The sequence below is a fragment of the Lates calcarifer genome, unplaced genomic scaffold (assembly GCF_001640805.2).
Source record: "Lates calcarifer isolate ASB-BC8 unplaced genomic scaffold, TLL_Latcal_v3 _unitig_872_quiver_2165, whole genome shotgun sequence".
In the NCBI taxonomy this organism is placed as follows: Eukaryota; Metazoa; Chordata; class Actinopteri; family Centropomidae; genus Lates; species Lates calcarifer.
The window spans coordinates 376-12,336 of record NW_026118058.1 but is presented as its reverse complement, the minus strand read 5'-3'; the positions used below and the strand labels follow the sequence as shown (position 1 = coordinate 12,336).

Here is an 11,961-nt window from a genome sequence, read left to right as displayed (position 1 = left end):
GTCATTGTGAGTCGCCAAAAATTTGAGCCCATAACAATATGGTTGCACCAAATAAAAAAAGCTTTTTCACATTAAATGAAAACCCTTCATTATATCTCTTCCCGTCACAGATCACCACAGGAGAGGCTTATCTGGTGCACACCAAACGTCTCCACTCCAACTCCCAGTTCAACCAGTACCTGTCTGCTCTCTACAAGATAGTAGGCACCTTCCTGTTTGGAGGAGCCGTTAGCCAATCGCTGACTGACCTGGCAAAGTTCACCATAGGTCGACCCCGTCCAAACTTCTTAGCCGTGTGCGCCCCGGTCAGCTGTACCGGATACATGCTGCATATCAACTGCACCGGCTACTCTCGCAATGTGACTGAATCCAGGTGGGCTTACTCCATACTGCACCCTCTCTGTCTTTATTATGTGTGAACATTGAAATAATGTACTTTTACATGTTCCCAGAGCCGCACTTACCAACTGCTGTTGACTGTCAGTCAAAAAACACAAAGATATTTAATTTACAATGATACAATGAGATAAAAGCTTCACATTTGAAGCTATAAGCAGTGTCTGATTTAAAAAGAAGAGTTTGATTTTTCCAAACTAATAAAATAAAAAAAAGAAATGAACAGTGAATGTTAACTGATTTGGATGTGACATTAGGAAATTGTTGTTTCAATTAATGGAACCCAGGACAATAATAATCTTAATGGTACAATTAATGCATAAGTTCAGTCACATCAGATTGTTCTTATGGAATCAGTTAGTAATTAGTTCTATCATGAATATGTAATTCAGTTAAAAGGTATTAACATATATAGACAATAAACTGATAAATTGGGGAGACTCTAATCCTTACTCTTCATCCCATCATTGTCATATTTATTCAAAACTATTGAAAAATGTGAGTATTTTGTTCATTAACTGTGAACTCTTGTTGCCGTTTTTGCTCCTCAGGTTATCGTTCTACTCCGGCCACTCGTCCTTTGGGATGTACTGCATGCTCTTCTGTCGGTGAGTGTGTTGGCGTTTGCGTGAGACTCTCTGTAGCTGTGAAATGTCTGTTTACCAAAAACACCCACAAGTGACTCAAAACAGGAGAAGGTGGTCGACACGGACACACAGCTCAAGTTTAAAAACATCATTGTTGTAATACTACACACTGTACAATGGACGGAAGGTGACAGGTTTAATCCCTGTTCAGATGTTAAGGAGTGAAATACTAAAAATCTACTGGAGCTGCTGAAGCATCCATTACATCAGGAGTCAGTAAAATATGCACTGAGACAAGACTGCATATTCTCAGGACAAATCTTATGACTCAACACAAAAAGTACACATTTACTTATCGATACCTACAAGATTGATGGTGATGAGAATACAACAATTAGGAGTATTTGTTAAATAACTATTTGTTGGAAAATTGGAAATTTTAGCATTGAGCCAAAGAGCCAGATTTTTAAAATTTGTCAATTTGTTGTGGTCAAAAGAAAAAACAAAATTTTAAGGCAAGAACTGTGGTCTTAAAATTATGATAAATCAGACTTGTTCATTTTTATTTTGCTTTCTTCCTTTTCAGTTGGAAGTTTATTTTGTTTTTCAGCCCTAAGTAAAAAAAAATATGGAGAGAACACCTGTTGCTTTCATAGTTTTTTGTACATACTTAAACTGACATTTCTTTTTGTACAAGTATGTTTTACTGTGGGGGGAAAAAAACATTATTGTCCTTACTCCTCTCCAAACAAACAGTTTATCCATATGTATACATGGAAGTTACATATATGCATGTTTAGATTTAGTTACCAGTAGATTAAAAACATTTTTTATTTTGTGTGTGCACAGCTTTACGTCCAGGCCAGGATGCAGGGGAAGTGGACGCGACTGGTCCGACCAACATCCAGTTCTTCCTGATAGCGTTTGCTGTGTATGTGGGTTATACACGTGTTTCAGACTACAAACATCACTGGAGCGACGTCCTGGTGGGGCTACTGCAGGGAGCTCTCATCGCTGTGCTCAATGTGAGTTTAACCGTGTGTCTCAGTGTGAATAAAAGGTATTTGTCATTTGGTAAACTTAGATCCTAATTCAAAACCTGATGGCCTGCTGAGCCTGCTCCCCTCCTGCCAAAATGAAACAATACAGCTTTACAAATACTAAAGCTTGTGGAGCATTTATGTGTTTTTTGCCAACTTGCACAGTCCAAGATTTTCAGCAAGAACGTTTTATCAGTAGGAAGTTTCCCCAAACAGCTGACAAAGTAGTAAATACCCATGAGAAACTACTATGTGGGAATTCCATGATACATTAATTATCAGTATGAGTGACCCTTGGCAAAGAGTGTAGAAGTACCTGGTAAATATATCCATCAACTTTCATTAATTGCCTTGCGATAGCACATGCTCAGGCTCAGGGCTTTATGGCTAATTCCATTATTCACACCCTGTAGCTACTTTGTCTCTGATTGAATTCCATATGAGGTAAGTAACTGTGACTTACACAAATAGTTAATATGAAGTGCAGGTTTGGACAAAAGAAGGCTCCCTTTCTCTGCAATGCTTAGATGACCATTTATTTATTATTAAAATTGGACAGGTCTTTACAGTTAATGTAAAAATAGAAATGTTTAGTACTGCAATACAACAGCAATGTATCAAATATTACCCCACTTAAAGGTGCTATGTAACCATTTGCTATTGCTACGTAGCCAACATTAGCATTAATAGCTGTTTACTTTTTTGTTTTTGTTGTTTTTGTTTTTGTCAGGTTCGATATGTGTCAGATTTCTTCAAGGAGCGACCCCCACCCTGCATGGGACCTGACACGGCAGAGGTTGAACACCTTGAACGCAAACCGAGCCCGCAGCCTCCTGACTCACAGCACGGAAACCACTACAACTACTCTGGACCCGTATGAGCATATTACTGAACTTGCAACAGCTACTTTTACCAGTTCTTTACTAACCCGGGCCTGCACTCTTTAACAGCAGCTCCGTTACCAAAGGACATGTGACTTGCAAAGAAAAACAAAAATAACATGCTGCAGTAACCACTAGCTGGAAATTCAGACTAGACCTGCTCCACTCGGGGATTTCCCAAGAATTTTACAGTCATGAAAACTCAAGAGATTTCTAAAAACCTGTTGGAATAGAAGCTCCACCATCATTGTGTCTTTCAGTTTGGGTGTGTGTTCAATCACGATTGATTTGTGGTGTGTGTTGTGTAAATGTGAAGTGTGTTGTTTGTTCGAAAGTGTGATTATGTATATATATATATATATATATATTTTTATGATACGTTTTTTGTTTTTGTTTTTCATTTGTGTCGAGTTTTGTGCAGGAGAGAATTTATGCTGTGAGTTTGACCGAAAAGTGAGCAAAGACTGCAAGACAGATCTGTAAAATTTCAAAAAACATTGACAGAAGATGTTTCTCTCTGTGATGGAGTGACAAAACCTTGGAGGCTGAATGTTTTCTCCTTTGCTACAGTCAGATAAGACTGTTGTTATTTTACCTACACTGGAGCTAGATCATATCTGCCTATCCTTCATACTTTTTAGTCTATATTTTAGACAGTATGCATGTGTAATGATGGACCGCTTTAATTGCCATTTACATACACCATGTATAGTACTAACATTTTTATTTTGTTTATAACTATTCTATCTAATAAATTGTGTAGCTTGTAAGAATGTGTTACCACTATTTTACAGTGATGTTACAGTGAAACTTTAAGCTGGCAACGTTGTTTTGAATGTTTTTCTGCTTTTTTTAGAGACAAACAGAACCTAAATGATTTAAAAATGACGAATGCCAAGGACAAATGGAGAAGTTACTGGAATGTTTTCATCCCATAAACTCAGTCAAATCTGACACAGACTAAACACACCTTCATGGACTTGTTCCTCCTCACTTTAAAACAACATGTGTAACCTATTGTGAACTGCACATAATGTAATCATTTCTTTCTTTCAGCCTGTTGGTTGTTTTGTGTAATTTCTCCATAAATATATGCCAGCATGTCATCTGTGTGTTCTTATTTTAACAGCAAGGAAAAGGAAACACAAAAGAGTTATGATTTTTTTTTGTTCTTGTCATTGAGTGTTTCTCTGCTATGATGGTGAAAACAATGCACAACACACTGACATGTTGGTTCATGTCTGGACCTGCTGTTGACAGTTGTGGGATTCCTTAGTGCCTCAAAGGAATTGGGCTGTTGAACCACGTCAGTCGTGGTTTACAGAAAACAGGTCAAGTTCTCACACAAGGTAGATTACAGAGCGGTGTATTTTTTCCTCTCCTGGCATAAGTATGATTCTCACTATGGGGGATTTTTAACACAGAACCATGTCAAGACCTGCTTTCAAAGGGTCAGTATTTCCAAATGCTATTGCTTTTAGTTTTACTTGCTCCTGTTTTGAGGTATCTGTCTCAGATTTTAGCCCCCACCCCAACACAACGGATGTGAATTGAATTGCTCATGTCAGTGAAAAACATCATCTTTTTCCAGAGAAAGTGTCTGGTTACTCTGACTAATCCACACAAGCTGCTACATCAAGCCTTATAAATCATTATGCAAATATATCCATGTCAGTGTACATGTCAGCCAATAGAAAAAAATTAAGTGAAATAGCACAAACTGTTGAGACACCTGCTTGGTAACCAGGGCTGGTTCTAGGCAGGCATATATGAGGGGGTAGTCAGAAATGTGAAAGGAGCATCGATGGTACACATCATGCTACAGCAGCAATTTTCTGGGGGAGTATTTCACACACATTTTGTGGAGGGCATTTTTGCCTATGCCAGTGTTCTCTCCTTTGAATTGGGTTATTAGCTATGTATCCAACCCCCAACCTGGAGAAGTGAATTGCACTTTGTCAGGCCTCCACCCTGTGACCTGTCCAGCTTGGGTGTCCCACCTGAAGACTAAACTTCTGCTGGAATAGCTTCTAGGGTCAGTGAGGCACGCAAAACCCCCTGAGCATGATAAGGTGACAACCCCTCAGGGGGAAAACTGAAAAATAAAGATGAAAAAATAACAAAACAGATCCCTAATCCAGATTTTAACAATTAACACCATAACATACAGTTTCTCAATTGCATAAGCCTTATTCTCAAAATTTGAACTTAATTACCAAGCCTTTTCTCAAACTTTTCAAAGTAATGTATAACACCTCTGCGCTTCTGTGGCTGAGACACACTCCACTCCAACAGGCACTGGGAGAAGAGCAGAACTACCAGTAGGCTGTTTCCCAGTTGAACATCTATAGATAGATATATGTTTCATTTACTTTTGTTTTTCTGGTAATGTTAGCCGACGTATGTCGTCATTAGTCGCGGCGTGTCTCGTCATTGGCCCATATCTTATGGGAGGAGCGCAGAGAGGCGGGGAAAGGAAGTCGGAAACCAGATTTAAACCAAATTTGAACCGTTTCCTCTGTTTGCTGCTGCTGTGAGAAAACGTCGTCATCGAAGAGGTCTGGATGCTAAAACAAACTCTGATGCTGCTTTTTTGTCGTTAATGAAGAGGTCTGGATGCTAAAACAAACTCTGGAGCTGTTTTTGTCGAACACGAGTGAGACTGGACGCTGAACACACCTGCGGCGCGAAGGTAAGGCAAACAGTTAGCGGCTAGCATTAGCGTTAATGTTATCGGAGAACGTTAGCATTAGCATTATCGTGTGCTAACGTTTATTTCTATTATCAGTCGTTATATTGCATGGGTAAGAGTGTGGTTGAGTTTCTGTGACTGAGGTCTCCCTGACATGAATTGTGGGCACCTAACATGGACTGACGATATCATAAGGGACTCGTGGTGATCTGTGTAAACCTCCGTTTGTGTTTGGGTATTAGCATTAGCATTAGTGGCTAGCGTCAGCGGTAGCTTCGGGCATCAGCCTTATCTTTAAATGAAGTCTTGGCTTGGATGGCTTTTCCCCCTTTTGTTGTCGTTTCTATTTTCGTGGGTTAAAGTGTTTTGTGCTCCAGCTTGGTCAAGTTCATAAGTCAGTTCATATCGCATTATCATCAATGTGATCATTTTGTGTCTGTTTGTGGTGGTATTACACCGTGTTGCGTCTCTAGCTGGTTGTTTTTACATCTACTTATGAACAGCTTCTTTGGCGTTGTTTTGCATCGTATTGTGTCCTTGTAGGTTTGTGTCTATTCCAGGCCATTTAACGTTTCTTTGTGACCATTTTGTGTTTCAGTGTGGCAGTTAAGCATCTCATTGTGATCATTTTGCGGCACAGTTTTTTGCCGTTTGTGTGTCTTTGTAGCTTCGTGGTAGTAATCTGTCTATAGCCATCCACTGATCCCCTGTTGTGTATAATATTGATTAGAAATCTGTTTGTCGTGACTTAAGACTTTACTGAGTTCACTTTTGAGTTAAATACAAGCTGCTCCACGAGTGTTAAGCCACAAGAGTAGGTCACAATGTATGAGTTGAGATTACGGTTAGAAATTATTATTAGGAACTATCTTAAAAATTGATCTTAATGAAGTCATATTCTAGTAACATAATTAATTTATCCACCTCCAATCTCAAACTGTGTCAAAGTTTTTAGTGTTGTACGTTTTGGAGGTGAACTGCTCTTTATAACGAGGTGCTGTGTTTTTCAGGTGTTGTACTTGTGTTTTCCAGGTTTACTCGTTCAGCTGCTGCAGCCTGGACAGGAACACCAACTCTCACCAAACAAACCAAACAGGTATGTGTCCTAAAGATTTACTGAGTCTGAAAAAATGTGTTGATGAGCTAATTATTAATGTTAGTAATAGTGTCATTGTTTAAATCCTTGGTATTTAATGAGTTTAGTATTTAATATGATAATGAGTGATTTATTGCGTTTATAAATTGACAGAAAACAGTACCAGTTATAATAATTTAAAAAAACTTAAAATAGGTGTGAGGTTTTTCTGCCTGTGTACTGAAGTATTTTTAAAAATACAAAGAGTTAAAACCCTGCTTTCAAAAATGTACTTAAGTAAAAATTTTTATTATGCAGTAATATACATGGTTCCTTCAGTGATTGGTTGACAAACAATTAATATAGAAATTTACAATCTAAGATTATCATTGTAGTTAAATTTTCCCAAATATTTATTGTTATTAATTCTTAAAGATGTGATGTTTTTTTCTTGTCATATGTGACAGTAAACAGCCCATTTTCTGAGACGCTCTTGTAATGTTCTGGTTCAGTTGTAATATTACATATATTTTGTGTTTTGGGGTTGAACTACTGATGAGGAATAGGTTGTAGTGTATTGATCATTTTCCTTTGTACATTTCTCTTTTTCTTTCCTCCAGGTGTCACCACTTTGTCCATGATCACAGAGAGTCTTTGTACAATGAAGAAGTTCTTTGAAACCAGGACGGAGGCCTCCAGGTAATTCACAAACAGCATAACACAAACTGGCCGCACACAACACTGACATTAAATTATATATCTTCAGTAATTGATCTGAAGTCTGAATAGTTTGATTTGTCACAAAAGACTGCCTTCAGCCATGGGGGCACCCCGCCGACAATGACAATGTCTCTTTATTGTCGTGCTTCTGTCTTCAGTCAGCTTGGGGATTTGGGATAATCGGCTTTATTATCTTTTGGTGTGTATTCCACTTTACTCTTTCTCTCTAATTTTGTCTGTCTCTTTCCCCTCTGTCTCTGCCTCCTTCTCTCTCTCTTCCTCTCTTTGTCTCTTTCTTTCCTGCTATCTCAACCAAATTTTGTTCAAATTTTAACTGACTTTGGAGAAAAAACATTTCCATCCACTGCTGTTGTGTGAATATCAGAAGCTGGTGGAGTCAGTTCTCCAGTCGAAGCAGCAGCTTTAACTCTTAGTTAAGACTAGTCCAGAAACAGTTAGTTCACACTCTGGTTTCTGGCTTCTTTTACTTATCTATCTTTTGACAGTTTGAAGTTCAATACCCAGAAACACTCTGTGCTTTTTATTTTGATGTGTCACATCTTTACACTGTTTGTTGTGTTTTTCTCCACAGGATTCAAACTTCAACTATTAAAGCACAGAGAGAAGATACCAACGTGAAGACATTTCCAGAAGGTTAGTTTATTCTTTTCAGTCTTACTCTGTCATTATCTCAGCTACAGTTACCTCTTGTCTGGAACAAATAGCAACAAATTAAAGCTGCTGTAACTTATCAGTTGTAATTTGTATTTTTCAACAATCTAGCTGCAACAAATAAGTTTAAAAGATATGGAAAACTATAGATATATATATTTATAATCAGAAAATATAAAACCTTAGTTTCGATATAGTTTAAAAAAAAAAAAAAAAGTTAAAACAAAACACAGAAATGCAACTCAAAAGTTTAGAAAGACAATTACTTTATTTCCAGACAACATTTAACAAATCACAGCAAACACTTGTTTTCTTTCATCCACGTCAGGTCTTCAGCTGCTGTCGTCTTCTCCTCCTGCAGAGACAAGAACACGTTAATCACAGAAACTGATCAGTCAATCTAAATATTTTTATGACATTTTTTCATGTTTTTATGCCTTGTGGGTTGGATTTTCATTTTGGTATTTTGCTATTTCAAACAGTGCAATACCAGTACTCAAATCCAATGTATTACTGCGTACATAGTCCTGTTTATGCTGTTCATAATTTTTATGTATTGTCTTGTGTATATATAATGACCTTTTCTGTTTTTGCTGTTGCAACACTGAATTTCCCCATTGTGGAACTGATAAATAAATACTTGTGAACACTGAATATTTTGCTGTTTAATTTGTCTGTTTTAATATTGAATGAAAGTGGATATTTTTAGCCAGAGATTAGAGTTTTTAGCCTCAATTATACATTTTAACTGCAAGTAGTCGAAAATAGAGAAACTCAACTTGAAGTTATACTATGACATTTGTGGATGATTTTTGGATGGTTTTTGACCCGTTACTATACTATGAGATTTTTTGACAGTTTTTGACACTATACTATATTATGACATTTTTAGATGGTGTTTGACCATTTTTGACACCTTATTATACTATGACATTTTTGGATGGTTTTTGACAGTTTCTGACACCTTATTATACTATGACATTTTTTAACCATTTCTGACACCTTACTATACTATGATATTTTTTGACCATTTCTGACACCTTATTATACTATGACATTTTTTGACAATTTCTGACACCTTACTATACTATGACATTTTTGGATGGTTTTTGACCTGTTACTATACTATGACATTTTTTGACCATTTTTGACACCTTACTGTACTATGACATTTTTTGACAATTTCTGACACCTTACTATACTATGACATTTTTGGATGGTTTTTGACCTGTTACTATACTATGACATTTTTTGACCATTTTTGACACCTTACTGTACTATGACATTTTTTGACAATTTCTGACACCTTACTATACTATGACATTTTTGGATGGTTTTTGACCTGTTACTATACTATGACATTTTTTGACCATTTTTGACACCTTACTGTACTATGACATTTTTTGACATCTTACTATACTATGATATTTTTGGATGGTTTTTGACCATTTCTGACACCTTACTATAATATGACATTTTTTGACAATTTCTGACACCTTACTATACTATGACATTTTTTGACAGTTTTTGGCACCTTATTATACTATGACATTTTTGGATGGTTTTTGACAGTTTCTGACACCTTATTATACTATGACATTTTTTGACCATTTTTGACACCTTACTGTACTAATACATTTTTTGACAATTTCTGACACCTTACTATACTATGACATTTTTTGACATCTTACTATACTATGATATTTTTGGATGGTTTTTGACCATTTCTGACACCTTACTATACTATGAGATTTTTTGACATCTTACTATACTATGATATTTTTTGACCATTTCTGACACCTTATTATACTATGACATTTTTGGATGGTTTTTGACCCGTTACTATACTATGACATTTTTTGACAGTTTTTTAACACTATACTATGACATTTTTTGACAATTTTTGACACCTTACTATACTATGACATTTTTTGACACCTTACTATACTATGACATTTTTGGATGGTTTTTGACAGTTTCTGACACCTTATACTATGACATTTTTTGACAATTTTTCATGCCTTACTATACTATGACATTTTTGACCATTTCTGACACCTTATTATACTATGACATTTTTGGATGGTTTTTGACACCTAAGTATACTATGACATTTTTTGGCCATTTTTGACACCTTACTATACTATGAGATTTTTTGACACTATACTATATTATGACATTTGTGGATGATTTTTGACACCTTACTATACTATGACATTTTTGGATGGTTTTTGACCATTTCTGACACCTTACTATACTATGACATTTTTGGATGGTTTTTGACACCTAAGTATACTATGACATTTTTTAACCATTTTTGACATCTTACTATACTATGATATTTATTGACCATTTCTGACACCTTACTATACTATGACATTTTTTAACCATTTTTGACACCTTACTATACTATGACATTTTTGGATGGTTTTTGACCCGTTACTATACTATGACATTTTTTGACAATTTCTGACACCTTACTATACTATGACATTTTTGGATGGTTTTTGACAGTTTTTGACACCTTATTATACTATGACATTTTTTGACACTATACTATATTATGACATTTTTGGATGGTGTTTGACCATTTCTGACACCTTACTATACTATGACATTTTTTGACAGTTTTTGGCACCTTATTATACTATGACATTTTTGGATGGTTTTTGACAGTTTCTGACACCTTATTATACTATGACATTTTTTGACCATTTTTGACACCTTACTATACTATGATATTTTTTGACCATTTCTGACACCTTACTATACTATGACATTTTTTGACCATTTTTCATGCCTTACTATACTATGACATTTTTGGATGGTTTTTGACCTGTTACTATACTATGACATTTTTTGACCATTTTTGACACCTTACTGTACTAATACATTTTTTGACAATTTCTGACACCTTACTATACTATGACATTTTTTGACATCTTACTATACTATGATATTTTTGGATGGTTTTTGACCATTTCTGACACCTTACTATACTATGACATTTTTTAACCATTTTTGACACCTTATTATACTATGATATTTTTTGACCATTTCTGACACCTTACAATACTATGAGATTTTTTTTGACCATTCTTGACACCTTACTATACTATGAGATTTTTTGACCATTTCTGACACCTTATTATACTATGACATTTTTGGATGGTTTTTGACCCGTTACTATACTATGACATTTTTTGACAGTTTTTTAACACTATACTATGACATTTTTTGACCATTTCTGACACCTTATTATACTATGACATTTTTGGATGGTTTTTGACCCGTTACTATACTATGACATTTTTTGACCATTTTTGACACCTTATTATACTATGACATTTTTGGATGGTTTTTGACCTGTTACTATACTATGACATTTTTTGACCATTTTTGACACCTTACTGTACTATGACATTTTTTGACAATTTCTGACACCTTACTATACTATGACATTTTTTGACATCTTACTATACTATGATATTTTTGGATGGTTTTTGACCATTTCTGACACCTTACTATAATATGACATTTTTTGACAATTTCTGACACCTTACTATACTATGACATTTTTTGACAGTTTTTGGCACCTTATTATACTATGACATTTTTGGATGGTTTTTGACAGTTTCTGACACCTTATTATACTATGATATTTTTTGACCATTTCTGACACCTTACTATACTATGACATTTTTTGACATCTTACTATACTATGATATTTTTGGATGGTTTTTGACCATTTCTGACACCTTACTATACTATGACATTTTTTAACCATTTTTGACACCTTATTATACTATGATATTTTTTGACCATTTCTGACACCTTACTATACTATGAGATTTTTTGACATCTTACTATACTATGATATTTTTTGACCATTTCTGAC

At 35.5% G+C, this 11,961-nt stretch overlaps 1 long non-coding RNA gene and 1 pseudogene across 1 annotated transcript; both read left to right on the top strand.

Moving 5' to 3' along the window:
- The first annotated feature begins 110 nt into the window (after positions 1-110).
- LOC108880181 (phospholipid phosphatase 2-like) lies at positions 111-4,010 on the top strand (annotated as a pseudogene).
- Positions 4,011-4,364: 354 nt separating this feature from the next.
- LOC127142190 (uncharacterized) lies at positions 4,365-8,558 on the top strand. The gene is made up of 5 exons (XR_007812673.1): positions 4,365-5,596; positions 6,629-6,692; positions 7,319-7,370; positions 7,984-8,045; positions 8,392-8,558. It is a non-coding gene; the product is annotated as an uncharacterized LOC127142190 (long non-coding RNA).
- The last annotated feature ends 3,403 nt before the right edge of the window (positions 8,559-11,961 follow it).